Raw genomic sequence first — 22,788 nt, forward strand, 5'->3', positions numbered from 1 at the left:
ATGCAGAATATGGGTGCCTCCAATAACTGTTAGGTGCAATTTGAAGTCAATTTCAATGGTACTCCAAAATCAACAAAAACGTCAGAGCTCCTAACATAAGAAACACGCTTCAGGTGTACATCAGTCAATAGCAGCATAATTTAGAGCCCAGACCTTTCAATATCTTAAGATTCCTCCCTGTGTTTTACATAACGCAACCTATGGCCCAGTTAAAAATGAATCTAATGGGCAGCACTGAGTGGAATTCAGTCACAAATGCTGAAACACAAAATAAAAAATGTAACCAAAACAATCAATTGTTAAAGAATTAACTGTTCTTGAAAAATTCTTCCTCTGGAAGAAGAATTAAAAATGTACAAGACGATAAATCAATAAAAACTTTTTTTGCAAATATTTACAATTTTTTTTTAAGTGAAAAAGATTCCTTTTTACTTTAACCCACTTTCCATGTAAGTCTATTCAGTGCTGACAAAGAACACATGCATCTACAAAATCTACTTAACCATCTCCTAAAGCTTATATTCTCTGAAAATATTATATCATAGCAAAGTAAGATCTATGTTGTCTTTAATATCAGTGGATACAGCATTTGAATTAAAATTATAATCAGAAAGATAGATGTGAAAAATCCCACTGTTAGCCACAATTTCATTTATAAGTGCCTCCCCACAACATTTACATAAACAAATCACACAAATCGGCAATTGAAGCACACAAAGTAAGTGAACTGTTGCTACATACTGTCTAGATCAAGGAAGTCCAAAATTCTGGCTTGCCTTGGCTGCACTGAATTCACTCATGGGGAATCTTCTTGGTCTGCATATACACAGGCTGCACTGAAAGTACTGCCTCACACTTATTTCCATGAAAAATACAACAGATACAAATAGCACAATAACACTCTTCGACTGAGCAAATTCTCAGCAACAAAACACTATTTTTCAACACAGTCACCACCACGAGCTGTGTGTTTTTGTCAGCAATGAACAAGAGCCTGCATGTTGCACTCATAAAAATCTGCATCAGTGGAGGTGACACTGTAACCATCATGGAAACATATCACCCACTGCCTCACCATGCTTACATCCACAGTTTGGTCTCCAGAAACATTCATGAAACATCAATGAATGTCAGTGGAGGCCATTTTTTCCACATGGAGGAACTGACACACCGTTGCTTCAAGTGCATTTTAACGTCAGAGGCTATTCTGACAGTTCCCCTCTGCTGCCATCTGTCCTGTGGCAATAAAATGCAACGAAATAATGGTAGGAGAGTTTGGCCTCTACTGCAATATCATCATCTGCCACTGATATTGAACTAACATAATAAAACAGGAGACATTACTTTTGGAGCAGACCTCCAAATACATGTATATAAGTAACAAAACTTCAAAAATCTTTAGTAATTTTTATTCAATCGAAGAGGACCACAAAAACATAAAATTGGTTGGATATTTGACCTCATTTTTTTGTGAAACTGAAGAATCAATTTGGTTTGATGGCAATGGCTGCAATTCTTTATGGGTTCTCGAGGGGTTCATCTGAGATCTTTGACAAAGTTCTGCTCTTCCTCAATTTCATCCTTGAAAACAGTTGTTCAAAAATATACATACTGCCAAAAAAAAGCAGTGACATGAGTAACTCGTACCTGTGAAAGAAGGGATATTTTTCTCTGGTAAAAGAGGGCTTATAAAGGTCTGCTAAAAAGACATGATCAAGCTTTTCATTGAGTAGAATGTTTGATATCAACTCAGTACATTCCATTTGAAAATCTGCAGGTTACTTGTTTATATCTGTTAAAACAGAGTGGCAAATATAAAAAAAAAACTGATCTTATTAGAAATCCCAAATCCTGCTCTCACATCACATTATCATAGCAGAAAGTACAGCTGCATATTTTTTGCTGTTCTCAGGACTGTGCTTAGCCAATGTATCACAATGCATACAATTATTTGCTATCCCTTGAGCTAGCACTGCAGTGCACCCTCCCCTTGTCCCAATTTCAGCCCAAATAGCATTAATAGAACACCAAAGTTCGGTTGTTACTGAGTGATAATTACAACCAGGGCTGGGCCAGCCTGCTCAGCAGGAAGAGTAGCCAGCCAAGAAGGCCTGGGGCAGAAAGCAGCCATATGAATGGCTGTGCTGGGCCAGATGCAGCCTGCAGGTCATCAACTGGACATATCTGGGCTACATACTTAGCTGCGTAACAGCTGTAACAAATGGTGGTGTACTTCTGAAGGCAGGTTGCCACCTATATCTACAAAGTAAGACTACTGTTTAGCCCTGTGTTTCCAGCCAAAATGTAATTCATAGTGATTAACTTTCGACAGAAATTGAACAACTGGGAAGGAACAACAGGAAACTGAGCAGAAGAAATTGAGCAAACCAGGCTAGTAAATGTAAAAAGATAAAATACTCTGGAAGGTAAAGAAGCTATGCATACAAACTAGCACCAAACTTCTAACAAAAAAAGAAGCCTTAATAGCAAGTGCATATATTTCAGTGCTTCAGGATTACAGCAGTCAACACCTGCAGAAACAACTTTTTCTCTCCATTTTGTCCTAATACTGAACACAGAATCAGAACCACAGAATGGCCTGGGTTGAAAAGAACCACAAAGATCAACTAGTTTAAACCCCCCTGCTATGTGCAGGGTCACCAGCCACTACACCAGCCTGCCCAGAGCCACATCCAGCCTGGCCTTGAATGCTTCCAGGGATGGGGCATCCACAACCTCGAGTCTTCCTGCTGTTTAGGGCAATCACATAAAACAGGAGCATGTGGGAAGGACAGAAAACAGAATAATAAAAGCTAAGAATTAAAATCTGTACTTAATCTGTCCACAATGCTTTATATTGTCTACGCATATCTGAAAACAACTCAAAGATGAGGCAAAAGAAAGTTACAATGTTGATAGCCAATGAAGTTAAAATTATTATCTCCTAGTAAAGCTCTGAAAAGGCAATACTTAGTTTTCTTTCATAACCTACTGAATCAGGCACACATGGCTGAAAACACCATAACTGTTTAGGGTAAGGATAACTATGAAGAAATTTTTCTGGTTTACTATTATAAGGAGGAAAAAATGCTTATGAGAGATGCACCATGTATCATCACACTTTCGAGCATAAAAATTGTCCACTATATTTTCATACGCTTAGTAAGATAATATCCCAGAAATTTTGATAAAACATATCTAAAAAACTAAAAAGACTGAATGGTTCTCTCTTCCCTAATAAGTCATGCTAATACAATTGTTTTGATGATTTATTGTATCATTCCTAGCACTGAAAAGGTTACACATGAAATCACTTCAACTGTCTAGCAAGCTTATTTATGACTGAGAAGAAGATGGGTTTTGCTTTTTTTAATCCACTGACTGTCACCATGTAGCAACTGGTAGATACACAAGTGCTAGCAACTGCAGGGATTCCAAATTAGATCAAAGTTCTGTTGAAAAACATTACAAGAAAATACTAAAAATATGCAAAAATCTGGTTACCGTTACGTTCTATATCTCTTCCAAGATAATAAAAAATACCATCCTGAAGAGCTCACAAAAACTGTTTGTGAAAAAACTCATTTGTAAAAAACTGTTTGTGAATTTTGTGGGTAAGCTATCACATCTGTGAAGTACACCTGATGTTTTCATACAACTTGATACAATTCAAACAGAAACACATAGGCATAATAAATCAAGATTTTATATATTACATTGCTGATTTTCAATTACCATTTACCAAAAAGGTAGCAAAGAATCACAAACGGTAGTTAAGATTTACATGCTATGTATAATATTACAGTGAAAAAAATCCCTATGATTAAATGTCTTGGAATACAGGATTTTTATAAGGTTGATAATGAACAAATAACATGTTAAAGTGATAAAATAGTTGCTTATTTCTCACATTTCACTTTTTAACCACTAGTCACTTTTAAATTTATTCTATAGTGGTAGGAGTTTCAAAGTTAGTGCATTTTCTTTAAGCTGAATGGGCAATCCCAGTTTATCCTCCTACTATAGGAAAGGCTAACACAAGTTTGGCAGCAGTCAGTAGGCCAACCTGCAGGCACAAACTGGCCCACAATGACCCAAGCATTCAGCTTTATATTATTTCCATTCTGTTTCTTAACTAATTTCATGGCTTTCTTGGAAGACATGTGGATAGAATATTAAAAGTGGGATAACGAAGAATTGAAGCTGTAAAAGAAAGGCAAACTTCTAAAATGCTGCAAAAATCAGGTTCCACGTGGCCCACCTTTGCTGACAAACACAGATGCTTGGGCAGTAGAGGATGTAACACAGCATGGGTACCAACAATAATGAGCCAGTCATACCGAGGAAGACACTCCATCTGAATATTGTAATCTTACTGAATACTGTTTTAATATAAGGAACTCTGCAGAAAGGTCCAAACCAACCAAAAGTCCCATTGCACAGAGTCCAGTTACTCAGCAAACATTTATTTGATAAATTATGGGCCTGCTCAGATTTAATCCAAAACTGATTTTTTCTAAATTCTGCAATGTGTCTATTGAACCTTGCTGTTTTCTGGCAACATAAATAGGGACAAAGTGACAGAAAGCAAAACATTACCTGTAGGAGTAACTGCACAAAAGCATTTCTCAAACACAGAATTACAGATCTGAAAGAGACAATTCCTTGAATGGGCAGTTTCCCAATCACCTAATCATACCATGGGGAAGTCCAAAATACAGTCACAAAACAAGGCTAAATGGTGCCATTTTCATTCCAAAAGCAACAACAACAACAACAAATCCTCAATACTAGCAAAATTGCCTTAAAGCTGCATAGAGTGCCAGCTGACTAGCTCCTGAGATTAAGGTGTGTTGGTTTTTTGTTTTTGTTATTGTTCGGTTTGGTTTGTTGGTTTACAGAAAAACTTCCTTATCAAAATTAAAAACTGACAGCAAATCCTTCCAGACTGGAATCAAAACTACCTACATTAGAGAGAGGCAGAACGGTAATAAAGTCACTTTGGTACCTGAAGCCTGAATACTTAGATATGTATACTATCAAGGAAACAGCCTCTTCAGATCTATTCACCCTTCTCTGTGCTACAAGCTGGTATACATATTTGTAAAAAGCTATCCTTGCTACTGAGCAAGGAGATGTTCCATCTTCTGGAACATATTTTCCACATTTTACAATGCACCTTGAAGCAAATACAACATCAGAATACAACATCAGAATACAACATTAGAATACAACATTAGAATACAACATTAACCACAGGCCATCCATGGATACAGGCAGCATCTTGTTCTTAGCTACACCTATGCAAATACTGAGTTGAAAATGCTTCTCATCAACCGAGCCATTTTGAATTTAAAAGAGTTTTTCAACTCAAGCAAGAATGAGAAGAGTGTGGTATATGGTTTTCAACAGGAAGAAAAAGTTACTTGATCAGATTTTGTTTGAGAGCAGTAGCAAAAGGGCAATGTGGAAACCTGCTTTCAGAATAGCTTCCAAATAAAGTACACGTATGTCCTTTAGGGATGTTCACAAAGCCACAATGACATCTCCATTTAGTCCCGAACTAAGCCTTCTGACAGTAACAAACTTGTGGATTAAATACTAAGCATAGACATACAGATGATTCTAAATATATGTAAACTCCACAAAATTGAATATAGCTTTGCACCACTCTCATGATTACAGCAAAATACAAAGATGTAAATCAACTGTCTTTCTTTCCTCATTAGAATTATTGCTTTTTCTAAATTCAATTGAAAATCTCTGTCTGGATTGGCTAGTTACCCTAGAAACAGATCAGACCCTCAGATGCTATTTCCTACTCACATATCTGCTCCAAATTCCAGAAGATTTGTAATCCTGGGATATTCAGGAAGAAAATCCCACTTAAGGAAGCAACTGTTAAACTCAGAAAGAATGTTGTTGATAGTACCTTTCACTTTCTTTAATTTTCATCTCAGAGATTTGGATGTCACTGCTCAAAATAGCCTTAGCTGCTGTTCAGGACTTCTTAATGTTACCCTCTGCCAGTCTACTCATTGCTCTGAAAATGGCAGTGTAATGTGCTCCTCTAAGGGACACTTCCAGGAGCAATTAGTGGAAATGTAAGCCTGCAACACGATCGTAACTATCAAAATATACTAAGAGCTGCTTGATACAGAAAAGGTAATCTCCTACATGTAGAGAGGATTATCAATTCATTATTTCTGCCCTTACTCCCCAACAACAAAGCAGCACTTTAATCTTTTTGGTCATTCCACATAGAAACAAACATGTAGAAGGACGTTTACAAATGTCTTCTATTACCAACTTCCAGACATTTGTAGCACTTGGCACACAATGCACACAGAAGTCTTTACAAAAGTTTCAGTGGATTTAGCCAAGTCACAGAAGACTATGAATTCTTTAAGAAAAAGCTCTGGGCATCAGGCAGTTGTCTTGTAATTACATGTTTTCTATTCATTAAAAAGACAACGTTAACATTACTTTAAATCTTGTAGGTTCCCAAAAGTCACAAACTCTAGACCTGAGCTGCCTGTCCATTCAACATAAAACTGCAAATGCACCTTCCCCCAGTGTCTCGACAATTTCTAATCTGGGTTGCAAACCAGCAACAATAACAGCATTTATCAGACTTAGAGAACAAAAACAAATGTTGACAGTTCCCTGGCTCATCTTCCAGTCAGAATTCAAATTCACGCAGGAAAAAATGACTATTTCTGTTTTGTGTTCTGCACACAGAGCTTAATGCGCTCAGACTTGGCGACTTCCAGGATGTTGCTGCTGAACTTCAAGCCATGGAGCTGCATTGTGTCTTCGAACGCCTCCAACTACTAACAAGAGGCAAAAGAAGCACAGTCACCATGAAGCACAGGAGACAGGCACACCACCGTCAGAGCACGTAATTTCTCTGTTTCAGCAAGCAGGCTTCCACATCAGACACCATCAAAAAACAGTCTTTGGAGTCACCTCAACAGAGCGAGCAATGCACACACAGTACATGGCAACTAAGACCATGCTATCTTCTCCACATCACTTCACTGTTCTTCCAGTCCCAAACGTCTGCGAAAGTTTCACAGAGCTTTAAAAAGCAGGATAAATCCTAAAGATCTCAAAATGTAACAGAGTCTGCTCCATCCTGTTGCATGAGATTGTACTTTCTCAGTTCTGACTCAAAGCTAAGGCTCTTCTTCGGTTAAAAAATGAATTTTAAAAGTTGAGGGAGGAAGGAATAGAACTTCAGATCTGTTAAGTCATGAAATGCTCATAAGAAAAAAAATAAGCATTTCCATTCTTAGCACATTCAGAAAATTAGTCAATTCAATGAGATAGTTCAAAATAATTTCCTCAATTCTGAGTAGTACTGAAGCCACAATACCAGCTCTAAACAGCTGCAATAATACCATTTGCAATTTGCAACTCTTATCATCCAGCAGTCAGGCCTGATGTCTGATTACTGTCTGGACAAGTACAGATTGCGATGGCTTAATTGGTCACGCTGCTCACTCCACCTGCTGAGGGTTTAAAGGTGATGGGTAAAATGTGTAAATGGAGGTGTATTACAAAGATCATCATGAAATTCAGCATGATTAATCAGACAGCCACACTGACAGAAATAATGATAATCACTCTTCAATTAATAATGAGCATTTGTCACAATGACAGATTTTAAGATAGAACTAAGGCAATGAGGATCTCCAGAACTATAACAGTATTGCATGAACAACCTACAAGGACGCAAGATGACCTAAATAGCTAAGTAGATCAAAATGTCTTGCAATCACTCTATCATTTCAGAACAGAAAAAAAGTTATGTACAAGGGCTGCTCTTGAAAGTAATGCCTTCCATTTCATTATGTCAGCTCATGACATCAATGGCAGATGCTGGTAATACGGCAGTCAAGTAGATCTTCTTTTTAGATTTTAATCCCGAACTTTTAATGGAAAGTTATGCTCCAAGACTGGAAACTTGCTACTAAGATTCTAACACTGCCCCCCCAGCATCTCTCCCTGCACTCAGTGCTGTCTCCCTTAGGTCAAAATTTAGCAGAAGTAGCTATTTTTCTCACAATGGCCATTTGAAACCACTATACCTGGACTTCTGATGCATTTCATTTCAAAGAAAATAAAAAATTATTTTACTTGTATTAAAACTAAATGTGATTTTCAGAGGAAGACTAATAACTCAATTTCTGCTCAAAATTAGTATCATTATTTTCTTGATAGTTTATAAAGGTTTACAAAAAAACAAAAAAAAGACAAAGCTTGTTTCTGCAATCCAGGAATACATCTCACCTGCCCTTAATGAATCAATAAAACAGCACAAATTCTTGTACAAATCAGTGCACAATCGGTGCAAAAATCTTGTACAAAACAGTGCACAGCCACAACAACAGAGGAATTTCCTTTGCCAACCAAACATACAAAGGTGCCAAGTACTTAACATGTAGTTTTTAACAAGAGAAACTCTGTCCACATCTCTCACAATGAGGTCTTCTATTTCTGGAAGTCAATGAGCACCTTTATTTGTGGTAGGAAAAAAACAAACATCATCTTATTCACACAACATGTAACAATGAATAGATACCATCCCGATGAATACCAGTCAGCATTATTAAAAAATCCAACTATGAAACTGCTTTGATTTCTTTGATAGTAAATTCTTTAAAATTCAGGCAAAGAGAACTGAAAGATTTATCCCCCATGCTGCAGTATCAGAGCAACACAGAACCACACGCTGCCAGGCCTTTAACATGAGAAGACAGATTTATTTAGATACACTGGGCTTCTAACTGTGGACAGTGAAGCAGTTCCTGTCAAAATAGTGAAGCACCTGTCAATCTTTATACTCCAAGGTTTACCCATTAATCCCAGCCATAATTCTTCAACAACTGCCAGGAGATAAAGGTTGTTGTTTTTTTCTGAAACAAATGCTTCCAGATGAAATGCACATCCAGACACATGAACTCACACACTCCATGTCTCCTCCACAGGTTCAGCAGACCCTGCTCAAAGCAGTGCCTCCGAACCGTGAACCACTGCAGATACAATCCACCGTTATATCACTGTTTTTTCTTGTGGAATTTGTCACATTCACTGGGAACTCATGAATGGAGCTTCATTTATTAAGCGGGAAATTTAGCTTCCTTTGGGTAAAAAGGAACAAGAGGTCATAATTACGACATAACTTACAAGCCAGACATTGATGGATGAGAATTATTAAAAAAAAAAAAGATTAAATCCCCACCACATACAATCCAAACACGCTTAAAATACACAGTACCTACAACAAAGCATGAACAGGTACACCAGCCACAGTATGAAATGCATCTGTGAGACCACCTTATACACCTTGCCACAAGGATGACCATGGGTAGGTGAATCTGAAAGATGACAATGCTATCATGCTTTATAAGACAGAATTCCATATTCACATGTAACACTTGAAGACAGGAAAATAAAATCGTAACAAGCACACAGGAAGCTTTCCTCTCAGGTATCTGAGACTGAAGGAACCAAGGTTAAAGATAATCCTGTAAACCCAAACAAAAGCATTTCTACCAAGTCCCTAAACAAAACAGCAAACAATACTGCTGCCATCTCATAAAAAGCAAGGTGAAATCAGTATATCTCCTCTGCAGTCTTCCTTCTGGCATTCAAATGCTTCCTCACAAGCAACAGTGTCAAAAATCTCATCGGTTCTGTGTCAGTGCTTGGTGAACTACGAACATCAGTAAGAAAAGATCTGGGAACCATTAACAGGAGAATTCAGAAACCACTGTCTGTGAGGAAAGCACACCACACAGCAATACTTTTAGCTAATGAGCAACACATTAGAAGACTAAAATTCTCAGGTTTTAGTCTCCTCAACAAAAATGTGTTCCAGATATGCATCCTTGAACTTTAACAGGTAATCCATCCATTTTCTGTTAAGAAAAGACTTAAAATAGCAGACTTACTCCTTGCAAAATAAAAGAATGGTGGTGATTTTAAGGGAGGTTTCCCCTTCTTGATGAAAAAAAAAAAAACAAACCAAAACAACTCTCCATGATTATTCTCTTTAATGGCTGTGGCCATGGGATCTTAGGCTGTCCTTTGAAAAAAACAAAAACAAAAAAAAAAAAACAGACTTCAGAAACTACAAAAATTTGAATATATAAAATACAAGAACAGGTACTTTCTATACTGCTTGCCCAGTCCCCTTTATGTACTTAGTATTTGCAAACATCGCTGCAAATATGAGAAAACTCAACTCACTGACATACTGCATCATCAAAATACATCAGATTGATGCTGCAATTACACACTATCATTTTCCCATTTCCCTCCTCCAAATACAATGTAAATTTTAAAGAGCAACTACAGATGTCAGCATTGAAAATCATGTGTAATTACTTACCTTACCATAATCACTACTCCAATTACTTAATAATAATGGCAAAATTTGGTGTTGATTATGGAACCATTTACAAAACCATATCACAGCAGCATTTGCGAGGCTTTTTACCATGGTGAAGACAGAATTACATGCTGTTTCACACTGTTTTTTCTAAATAACCTCTCTGCCATTAAGCTGACACAAGCTCTTCTGAAAGGGAATGAACACATGGCCGACTACTTACGCTTCTCTGCATTTTCAGCACCCCAATTTCTCCTCTTGGGAAAAATAAAATTAACCATAGCTCTCCCTTCACCCTATTCTTTCCCTTATCCTCACACTGCATTACTTTCCACCCCACCTTTCAAGCTCTCCAGCTAGACAGACCACAAAACCTGACCCTGTTTGCTCTGCATGATGAGGCCTGGATGCTCAGTTGGTGACACCAGTAGAAAACCCTTGTGTAACTGGACTTCCTGCCAGCTTCCAATGAAGCTGCAGTCATAAATTGCTGTTGTGCATGGAGACCACTCAATACAAGCACAGTCCCTTTATTCAAACCCACCAGTGTTTCAAACTACTTATAAACAGCCACAAACAACTTGACAGCATGTTACCTCTAAGAGATTTGGAAGACCTGAGTTGGACAACCTGTTTACAAACGTGTCTTCTCTTTGCCCTGAAATTCACACACAGACTTGGGCATTGCTGAATACTGACTTGAATCCTCTAAAACACTGAGTTTTACCTGGATTATTCAGTGTGTCCACTATTCAGTATCCTACTACAGCTACAAAGCCAACCCAGAAAAGCAGTAACTGTGGCTTGTGTGATCCTACACCATAACAACAATTTCAGATATTGCAAAAAGCCTTAAAGCAGCAAGATTTCCATCATGGATCAGAGAAACACAAAGACCTCAATAGGTGGGGTGCGCAAAGAGACAGCAGAATTGCATCCAGCTGCAGGAGCTCAATCTTTCAGGGGAGTATCTGTTTGGTTTTTTTAATGCTCCAAGCCTTAGTAGCAGAGACACAAAACATTATAAATACAAAATAATAACAGTTTTTTTAGTGCACTTTCACCTTACTATCCATTTAACCTCCAACAGACTGAAAAAAATCTTTCTCATATCACAAAAATTCCTTATCATAACCCTTGAACTCCTTCCCTACGATTCCAGATGTAAGACACCTTCAAAAGAACAGTACATGCTCTTTAGTGCTTCCATAATCTTTTAATATGTAGCTTTTACACACTGCCATTCAGTTCAAAGTGCTTCTATCCACCATAAAGGGACAGTTCTTCCTACTATGCTTAGACAGATCTCCTCTGATAAATATTCTGTTATTTACTCCTTCAAGGCTATCATAGGATCATAGAATCACCAATCTTTTCACTGGAAAAGACCTACAAGATCATCCAGCCCAACCGTCCACCTATCACCCATAGTTCTCATTAGAGAAGTCCCTCAACTATTAAGATTATTAAGAACTTAAGAACCAGGTTTCAGAAACATCTGCAGTCTCACCACCAATGCACCAGAAAACAGGACTGAAGTACCTCAGAGGCACCACATACATAAGTGCGACTCTCCAATCTAAAATGAGTACTGATACAGGCAGACGGTATATTCCACAATTATTTTTAGGAAGATCTGCTCGCTTTTCTTCTTCAGCCAAAAATTTTGTTCAAGAAATATCTTGGCTGCAAACTACTGACCAAAATAATGAGATCAGTAGTTAACTAGAAATAATAGTTATTTTCAATGAAGTAGTTGTACTTGTATCCAGAACATTTTGATGAATTGCACACTGAGGTACTGTGTCTAACTGCTGATACACAGATGTGCGTCTACAGAAGACAGATGTGTCTTCTGTAGTCTTAATTACATCTACATTTACATTCAAAGCCAGTTTGGCCTAACTTGAAATACTATCATTCAACCTTTACAGTTTTCTTAAATAAAAAAATCACCCAAATGTGTGTTAAGCTAATTAACTGCTTGACTGTTTCCTTCCAGTGAGGAAGGAAGAGTGAACTCGCAAATCACTTTCACCTACAGATAAAATTGGACCTAGAGCCAGCATGGCCCAAAGAGATTGCACACTGCAACAAGTGAGAACCACACACTGATGTGAGATTTCAAACAAAGCCTAAATCACCCAGACACTGTCAGACCAGACATAAGGTCATGGCAAAACGGCTGGCATCTAGAAAGCCTAGATGCTGAAGCTGATCAGAACCACCACCACCAGGCACAGAGCAGCCCTCTCCCAGCTCCAAAGGCAGGCAGGCAGCTCAGCCACCCCTCCCTCTCTGCTCGCAGCCCAAGCACCTTCCTGCAGGAAGAACCCGTCAAGGACTTTAGGATTTGCTCATCGAAACATTCTTATGAAATGAAATTAAGCATGCCAAAATCTGAATGATGTCATGGCAATCTTGTAAGTGGATTACATTAATCATTTATCAGCAAGGCAAGATAATAATTGAGCGAGAAAAGAACCTGGGGTTTATCCCTATTTAACACCCAAAGACAAAGGGTACAACAGCTGAGGATATCAGAAACACAAATAATGTGCATGAAGAGGATTTTTAAAATGTCCACTGAGATATACTGAAATTACAAAGCCACAGATTTTTTCTACATAGGATCTTCTGTTTAACACAGATATTACAGGAGGTTTTCTTAATCAGCTAAAAGGTGACTGTACAACACACAATTAGGAGGAAAACATCTTAACAAATCTTTCATTTAGAAAAAATAGGGATCAAATCAAACAGATAGGTAAGTAAAAAAAACATGTTACAACACAACTGAAAACAAAAATGTTTCCTGAATTTGGGGAGGTTATTTCCTCACTTAGTCTTACGAGTCCAATTTAGAAAAAGCAGGTGATTGTCTTCTGATCAGACAACACCATACAGCAAGTATACCTGCATGACAGCCTGCATGGAACAAATGCAGTAGGACAGATCCGAAAAACAGAGCCAAGGCGAGGTGACCACTGTTTCCTACACAAGGCAAGCACTTTGCAGCAGCCCTGGGCTTAATGGCAGCAGCAGAGCCAGCAGCGCCCAGTAGGGCCTGCTCAGAGAAAGCCCAGACTCAGCAGCACAGCCTCCTGCTCACCAACTGCAAGCAGAACCTTCTGCACATTGTTGTTATTTCTGAATCCCCCAGAGAAGCAGCACCTCAATTCCAATTTCAGACATGAGCAAGCCAAGCCCTACACACGCTGTATGTGCACCTTCTGTCTCAGTCACTCAGTTTGAGCAGAGTTCAGATCAGACGACGTTCAGGGATCCTTTCCAGCTTATATTATTCCTATGACCATAAAAGAGTTGGCATAAGAAAGCTGTTAAGAAAAAAAAAAATCCACAGTTCCCCACACACATCCCACAGACAGTGCCAACTTCCCTCCCCAGCAGCAGAGACAGCACCCACTCTCCCCGAATCCATCGCGTCAGGCAATGTACTGAAAACAACTGGTTCTGTCTGCTTACTGGATCTGAAGTGCATTATGGAGAACAATACCTTTTATTTCAGCCCAGGGAAGACCCAGACATAGATCTCTGCCTGCTAATGCCTCCCCCATCAACTAATATGAATGTCAGTTCATTTTTTAAAAAAGCTTTTCTAATTAAGGTTTATCTAAGGAGTTGCACTCGGTGATCTCTTGAGGTCTCTTTCAACCCTGAGATTCTGTGATTCCATGTGGTTCTACTTAAGACCACAGAAGTAGCACAATTTCAAACCTGATGAAAGTCCCATCAGAATACACGTTACACAAATGCACAGTGATAGTAATGCTGTCATCACAAATTGCAACATGCAGATCAGAATGCGTTAGAAAAAAAAAAGAATAAAGCCTTAGAAAAGCTTAGTAAGTTGAAAAGGTAAATTAGCCCAAGAAGGATTCAGCCAAAAAATCCAAGGATGTGCTGTTACATCCTTGGAATCTGCCATATTTACCAACAGATTTTTCATTATGTCTCTCACTCTTAAATCTCATTTTGACCTCATGTATGATAAGGTGGCTGTTGACTTACAGACGGTAGTTTTTACTGAACTGTTCATTCAAAAAAAAAAAAAAAAAAAGGAAATAATATTTAATTGCTGTCTTACGAGCAAGATTTGATAGACCAAACAGATAATCTATGATGGCAGGGGAGATGGGCATATATCTAAAAAAGACTTTAAAACATCTCATATATATTGAACATTCTGAATTCCATAGATTTCACAGATCATCTCCTTTTGCTGAGCTACAGAAAAACCAGAAATTACTACCGTGGTCTACCTCAACTAGAATTTCCATTGTTTTAAATACCCATAATCCATTTCTTCCACTAGTTTCCTTTCTGATGTACAAAATCCCACTGCTTTTCAGCAAACAGCTCTTCTTGTAGCCTTATTAGATGAAGAAAAATTCTTAAGAATAACATCTAAGATTACACAAATCATCATCTAGGGAACACGTATTAGGACATGATCCCGTCATTACAAGATGGACTTGGTGGACATAACACAGCTGCACCCCTCTTCTCAACAGCATGTCCCTACAGACTCCTTGGAACCAGTCTCATTCCCTCACTGCTCACATCAGGATGAATCCTTCCCCAAAAAAGGAGTCTGTTCTGCAGCCCTGGAATGCCTTGAAGGAAGTCTTCTGCCACCTTGTTTCAGTTCCCATATGCATAGCAAGTGCTGATCAGAATGAGGACAGGGATCACCAAAATGGCTGTCTATGTGAAAACAGCAAATAAAGATTATTCCCCAGATCCTTCAAGTAAAACAACAAACATATGACTTTTTTTTTTTTTTTTTTTTTTTTTTTTTTAAGAACGCAGTCTTATGCAGTGGAAACAGAAAAATACCATTGCACTGCTCTGAGCAGCTGGCTTATCAAATCAATCAACAGTATGAAACAAAACAATCTGTTCTTCAAAAACCTTTAACCTCTACACAATACATATCACACACAATCTGTTGGAAATAATGAGCAGAGGATTGCTTGCTAGATCTCTGATTAAGTAGAAATCTTCATCTTCTGTAAAATGAGAAAACCACATTGAAAAATGCATTACCAGAACATCAATGCTTGACTTAAATCAACAGTAATAGGACCTCATTCAAAGTTAAGCCTCAATTAATCTAGCTGCATTGTTTATGGACAATGCTTACTACGCTGTCTGAAGTGCCTCTATTTTTTTAATTTTTTCAGGGGAGGGCGAGGTAGAGGGGAAAATAAAAGGTCTAATTCTTCTAATTCATAATCTAGAATAAATCCAGAACAGCTACTGTCAATAGCTATCAATTCATGTGCTGAGCAAAGAAATGCAAAATTGGATCTTTAAAAGTTGAGGCAAATAGATACAAGCAGAAAGCCTGAGCACTTGCTTGGTTTTCCTACATGACTTCAAAGCTTATTTTATTTTTTAAAGGGATTGCTAGTTTGGATACTAACCCTGAAAGTACACAGATGCATTAACACCCCAAGGCCAACCTTCTCGGCCAATATTTCTGGACTTACTGCTCCACTTCCCTGCCTTATTTGCCACAAATACTAATGCACACTGAGATGACCTCAAACCAAATAACTAAAATACTGCACATGAACAATCACACTGACCTATTAAAAACACAAAACAAGAAGCTCAGCAAAAGACTCCATTTTTTCGTACCTTCATGTCTTTCATGTGGTTCTAGAGCTCATAAGCACTGCTTCTAAGAAGTGAAAACTAAGTGTGCCTTAAAGATGGGCACAGCTTTCATACTGCAGGCTTTCTGAATTCAAGAATGCAAACGCTGTACATGACTGTGGCTCATAATGGTATCAATGAAATCAGAAGTCAGTTCCTTGCCCAACCAAAATGCATTTATAACCAAAGGGACAATCTGTGCGTATCTTTATTTCCACAGGCTTGTGAGAGGTCGGTCTTGTGTCTGTTAGAAAACAGCTCAACAGTCTGAAAAACATTTATATTTTAAGTAAAGACGATGTTTTAATGCAAGATGAATGCTTCAAGATGCAACTGACAGTGCTCAAGAAAAACTCGGACCAATAAATAGCATGACCAGTACTACACAGCCGACCTTGAGTTGCCATTACTTTATGAAAATCAGGTTAGCCTCAAATCTCACAGATCCCCCAACTTGGATCACACTGTTCCAAGGGAGGCAGGCTGCTTTTGGCTCCGTTTCACATTTCAGCCATTGAACACGCACAGCACCCTTCCCAAAGTGCATCAGGATGATGCATTTTCTGCTCTTGTCTTTTCCACGGTCTCCCACTACAGCTTGGGTGATGCTCAATTACTGGGTATAAATATGCACTAATGCACCGCAGAACCTTCAGCCACCCATCACCTTCATGCACTGAGCTGCCAGGCAGCTCCTCCCCACCGCCCAACACGGCAAAATGTAGATGTGTCCCTCGCTTTTTGTTATCTGCACATCACTAAGATGTAACACACCTGGAGATCGAGCAGGTTCTTTGTTAGTGCCAGCGTCTAGGAAAACAGGGTGCCGCTGCCTGTTTCGGCCACGGGGCTGCAGAGGCAGGTGCAGCCGGAACGGATTCGACAGCAATGCAGTAGAACCTGAGGTGCTGTGACAGGGATATCTTCCAGGGCAACCTGCTGGAGAGCCGCAGGCCGCATCCGCGAAGCAGACGCAAAATCGCCGCGGCACCGGGCGAGCTCCCGTCAGATGGGCACGGCGCGATGGGTGCGCACCAGGGAGCAGAAACGCAGTATCCCGGCCTGCCCTACACCCACAGCAGCTCCGTGCACGCACAGCCGGCGGACATCCCTCCGGTTGCAGCGACGAGAGCAGTCGCGTCTGAAACCAACTGCAATCCTACAGCCCCTACAGCCGATCTCCCAGCCGAGGCCCGAGCTCCCGCATCTCTTATGAGGCAGGTTTATGTACGAGGGCGGCAGCGCAGCCCTGCCCGGACAGTCCCTGCTAACGCTGATCCTTCCAGAAAGAGCCGCAGCGCGCGGGGCCACCGCAACCCCGCCACGTTCGGGCCCGCCTTGTCCCCGAGAGCCGCAGCCCCGGGCACCGCAGCCTGTCCGCCGCTCCCTGCCGTCGGGCACGGGGTGTAGGGGAGGAGGGGCGGTTCTGCAGCTCGGCCCGAGCGGGATGCGCGCGCCGGCCGCCGCAGCACAGCGCCGACCAAGCCACCAGCCCGCGCTCGCCCGCCCCCCGCGGCACCTCTCCCGGCCGCTCCTCGCTCGCGGAGCCCCTGCGAGGGAGGGGCGGCCCCTCCCGCAGCCGCGCCGCTGGGCACCGCCGAGCGGGGCCCAGAGTCCCGCACCCGGGCCTCGGCCCGGCCCCTCCACACCTGGTGCAGATCCGCGCCGCCTCCTCACCACGCGGGGCGGCTCCGGCGGGGCTGGCAGCGCAGCGCGGGGCGGACAGCCCGGCAGGCAGCCTTTCCTCCCGCCACCATCTTCCTCCGGCCGCCGCCCCCGTCGCCAGCGCCGCCCGGCACGGCCCCTCCCGCCGTTCCGCGCCGCCCTTCGCGTCAGAGCGTCCGCCGCCGCCCTCCTGGTCCCGCGGCGGTGCGGGGCGGTGCCGCCATCACGGGCCGCGCCGGTGGGAGGCAAGGAGATGGCGGCCGCCGAGCTGGACCGCCCTCCGCTCAGCGGGCTGCCCGAACGCCCCCGGAGAGTGGGCCGAGCGCGGCCCGGAGCCCGACCCTGCCGCGGGGGGAGCAGTGGCTGCCCGATAGCCGGGGCGCCGCAGGATCGCGTACCTGTAGCCAGGCCCCGGGCAGCCCTTCCCACCCGGCGGCGGGCATTGCACCGAGACAGTGCGTCTCGCTGCACGCGACTGCTTGCTCCCTCTTCACACATACAAACGTGGTATTAGTCATAGGATGTAATGAGTTCGAAGAGAACCATTAAGGATCGTCAAGTCCGATGCATAGCTCTATGCAGAACCACTCAAATCACAAACCGTGTATGGCTAAGAGCATTGGCGGCTTGGTGCCATGACCACGGCCTACGGGAGCCTGTCCCATCAACCTGAGGTGGAGAGCCATTCCCTGACCCCCAGCCTGATACTCCCCTGACACAGCTCCATGCCCTTCTCTCATATCACTGTCACCAGAAAGCAGAGCCCAGCGCTGCCTCTCCACTCCCTATGAGAAGCTGAAGGCTGTCATGAAGCTGCCCCCTCAGCCTCCTCTGCTCTGGGCCAAACAAACAAACCAAAAGACCTCAGCCACTCCTCATATGTCTTGCCCTTTAGACCCTTCGCCATCTCTGTAGCCCTGCTTTGGACTACAAGGTTTTTATGCCCTTTTTGAATTGCAGTGCCCAAAACTCTGCACAGTTGAGGACACATCAGTGCATTGCAGAGAGGGACTTCCTTCCCCTTCCCTTGAAAGGCTAGCAGTGCCATGCTTGATGCACCCCAGGATACAGTTGGCCTTCCTGGCTGCCTGTGCACACTGCTGGCTCATATTCAACTTGCTGTCAACATCCTCAAATCTGTTTCAGCAAGGCTGCTCTCCAGAGTCTCATCTCCCAGTCTGTACGTATAGCCAGGGTTGCCCCTTCCCAGGTGCAGGATCTGGTACTTGCTCTCGTTAGAATTCATGTGGCTCATGGCTAGGCAGCTGCCTATTTTGTCTAGATCTCTACAAGATCTCTACTCCCTTGGTGGAATCAAAGATGGAGCCGGACACCCCATCTGTAGTGCAGGCTGTAAACAGCTGTTGTAATTGCTTCCCTGAGTTATTGCTTCTATGCTTTACAGTAATTCCACATACATAGACAGAATGCTAAAATCCTTGAGATAATGCCTTACATGTATGGTATTTAAAGCAATATGGCTAGATAGTAAAGACTAAAATAAATTTCCCTACAAGGACAGGCTGAGAGAGCTGGGGTTGTTCAGTCTGGAGAAGACAAGGCTGCAAGGAGACCTGCTAGCAGCCTTTCAGTATCCAAAGGGTAGCAGGGTCTGTTGTGATAGAACAACAGGAAATAGTTTCAAACTGAAGGAGAGGAGATTTAGATTGGATATAAGGAAGAAGTTTTTTACAGTACGAGTGGTAAAGCACTGGAACAGGTTGCCCAGAGAAGTGGTCAGTTCATCCTTGGAGACATTCAGTGTGATCTGTGAAGTGCTTAGGCGTAGCCCAGTGCAAACTATCTTAAGGAAATATAGATAGCAGAGTTCAGATTGGATATAAGGAAAAAATTATTCTCTGAATGAGTAGCCAAGGATAGGAACAGGCTGCCCAGGGAATTGGTGGAGACACCATCCACCACTCCTGGAGGTTTTGAAGAAACGTGGAGTTGTATACTTAGGGACATGGTTTAGTAGGCATGGTGTTGATGGCTGGGTGGTTGGACAAGATGATTGATCATAGAGGTCTTTTCCAACCGTAACAATGCTATATGTGGGCTTGCAATTAGTTACTATGATAACAGTGTTCATTTGGAATGTTCACTGCCTTCCAAAAAAGGCTTCCAGGTCCTGTGATATGCTTGGCCGCTCTGTAAGCACAACCATACTTTCATATCTTATTCAAAACACTGCAGTACTCCACCAGTGCAAATTCTGAAAATGAGAGTACAAAAAATATCCATTGCTAAAGAATGGGAAAAATTATAAGTGACTGCTGCTGTTTAGACATCTGGTGCCCTTTCCTCTACATCTATTTTACCGCGACACCTCATTTTATTCTTAATAGTATTCATTTATTGATTTCTTTCTTATCCTGGAGACAACTCTCTGTCTGATGGCTTTCAATGTGAAAATAACAAAACCAGAAGGAGATTTCTGCTCTGTTCTCTCTCTTATTTTATGGCCCTGGTATATGGCCCTGCTACAGCCCCAGGTTACAATTTCACAGGTGTAGACTTGAGAGGCTTTCAAAGCTGTTCTTTACTGAATTGTTACGTTACATAAAGCACTTCTGTCTTCTAGCCCTCTCTCACAGTAATCAAGCAGTAAGAATTGAATGTGATCGAAGTTTGCACTCCTGTAAGAGGTAGTTTTGGCCAGGTGACCCCTAGAGCTCTCTTTCAACCTAGGTGACTCCACTGAAGTCTTATGACTATTGAAGACTAATCATTGCAGTTTTCATGCTCAATTATGCTCAAGAAAAAAGAAAAATCTGTACTATGAATCTTTTTCTTCTTAAGTTTCATTTTTCTCCCATTTGTCTCACTGTCATCAACATCAACAGGTGTTCTTGGGTACAAGTTACTTCTGAACTTGGAAAGATACTATTGTTGTGCAGCAGTATCAGTGCACTTGCATTATCATTGACCTTCTACCTCCTACATGTTATCGATCTGATAGTCATTATTTATGTATCTTTTTTTTTTTTTCAGTTAAAATGCTGGAAGTTGCAATCTGCTTATTTTAGCGGTGAAGCTTTGATTTATGCAACACAGTTTTGCTCTTTTTGAAAATGTAGAAACACTTGTTGGGTTAAGACCACACTTACATGGAATAAATCTCCCGGGTGAATGTAAACTGCCCTTTTAGAGCTGTCCAGTCCACATTTAAGCATAAAAAATTCAATCTCAGAATGTTATAACGTAATGTCCAGCTTGTGATGTCTTTGGTTTCATTAGGTTATATTTACTAAGTCACAGTGGTAATCTGTCACAGAAGCAAAGCAGCCTGATCTTGAAATATTCAGACACTATTGCAATCTAAGCAGTGCTATTTATGCTGAACTTTTTTGTTGTAAGTGCTTTTATCTCCCACTTGTATTTTACTTTAGAGACAAATGCTTAACACCATCCAGTGTGTCAATGGCTTTTAAGACTCATTAGGTACAAAGCGCTGTGCGAGTGCCAGTAAAGCGTCTATTTCAGGGGGAAGAACCTGGCCCAGCTCTTATACACACATCTCATTAACTGGGCCTGGATACTTGAAAGAGAGGAAGTCATGTTGAATGCTTCTCTTTTCAGAAACAAAATTGCACTCCGTAAAGTGCATTAATTGGATTCAGCATGTTTACACTCCAGGTCTATAGATATATCCATTAGCCTAGATAAAACCTTGGCTGTGGCAGCTGAAACATTTTTTGCTACATTGCTCTAGTAATCTAATCAACCTGAATGTATTTTCAGGATCTGGAAATCACACAGCTCAGAGGTCTATGGCTTGCTACTTTCAGCCTTAGGCCACAGACAAGAACAGCTCTCCCAGACTGAACAGACCAGTGGAAAAGTGGAAACTTGACATAGTTTTAAGGTCAGATAGCTCAAGATCTGCTAGGGACATAAATGAGTGCTTTTTACAGTCTGAAAGCTTGGAATTACAGCTTTCATGTCAAAAAGCATCAATCTCTGAAGAGTATTTGTGGAATGTCTGCTGCTAGAACAGCAAGGATTGTTTCAGAGGATCTCCTGATATTAAAGTAAATGGCGTTCGTAACTGGAAATTTCATTTCCAAATTCTGATGAGTGTCATTTTTATTTTTACTTTTTCCTGGAAAGAGAAACCTTCAAAGTAACTCCTCCTTCTTTTGCAGTATCCAGGTCCAATTAATGAGAAGACAGATTTTATTAATAAAATGTTCTATACATCCAGTCCTCTTCCTTAGTTTGTTCTGGAATAGCTATCAGGAGTTCAGAGTTACACCTATGGAATTCTAGGCTGGGATTTACCCATGTCATCATTTATTATAAATTCCTTTATAAAATACGGGTAACATTTTGCCCAGTTGTGTCTGTATTAAACCTGTCGCTAATCTGCAGAACTGGAACACCCTAGTTCCATGGGCATTTTTCCTCATAAATTCTTATGCTAGCATCTTTAAAAAGTCCTTTACATTAGACAAGGGCATCAAGAGGATGCCTAACATTTCCTGTGTCACTTGTATAGGTATAACCTAAGGTGATACTAAAGACATCAGAGATTTTAGTCTGTAAGACCTTCTTCTCCCTCTTCTTTTATGTTATACCTCCCCAAAAGAGCCTGTTCATTATCTGTGATTTGGTATCTTGAAGAATCTTAATTTGCCCCCAAAAAGTTCAACAGAAATTTCTAAAAATCTTGTTTTCTGATGATTTCCTATCATCCCATTGGAGCAGGCATTGCACATGCCAGAAAAGATGCAGTATCATCTAATGAAGAGGACTTTAAACAGACAGCTTGCAAGGAGAAAACTATAAATAGAGAACAGTTGTGCCTTCTGGAGTATTAGATAATAGACCTAAAATAATAAAAAAGTGAAAAAAAAAATTTAATGATAAATAATAGAAGAACAAATAATCTGGAATCAGTCATGTGGTTAATATGATATATGGTAGTATTTGGGAGAATTTAGCAACAACTCATTGAAGAATGTGATTTTGAATATTTGGAAAAATATTAAAGGAATATGATCTACTCAAAGGTCATCTTCAACTTATTTATTTTC

The 22,788-nt window shown here is 40.9% G+C and overlaps 1 protein-coding gene across 3 annotated transcripts in view; it reads right to left on the bottom strand.

The window, feature by feature from the left end:
- Window positions 1-17,806, bottom strand: part of APBA1 (amyloid beta precursor protein binding family A member 1) — an 81,194-nt gene extending 63,388 nt beyond the window's left edge. For all 3 annotated transcript variants that reach the window (XM_042877333.1, XM_042877334.1, XM_042877332.1), the window contains exon 1: window positions 17,734-17,806. The gene's annotated coding sequence lies outside the window, so the exon portion shown is untranslated. The remainder of the gene's footprint in view (window positions 1-17,733) is intronic.
- Between the last annotated feature and the right edge of the window lie 4,982 nt (window positions 17,807-22,788).

The sequence above is a fragment of the Lagopus leucura genome, unplaced genomic scaffold (assembly GCF_019238085.1).
Source record: "Lagopus leucura isolate 7727_CA_CO unplaced genomic scaffold, USGS_WTPT01 Super-Scaffold_100018, whole genome shotgun sequence".
In the NCBI taxonomy this organism is placed as follows: domain Eukaryota; kingdom Metazoa; phylum Chordata; class Aves; order Galliformes; family Phasianidae; genus Lagopus; species Lagopus leucura.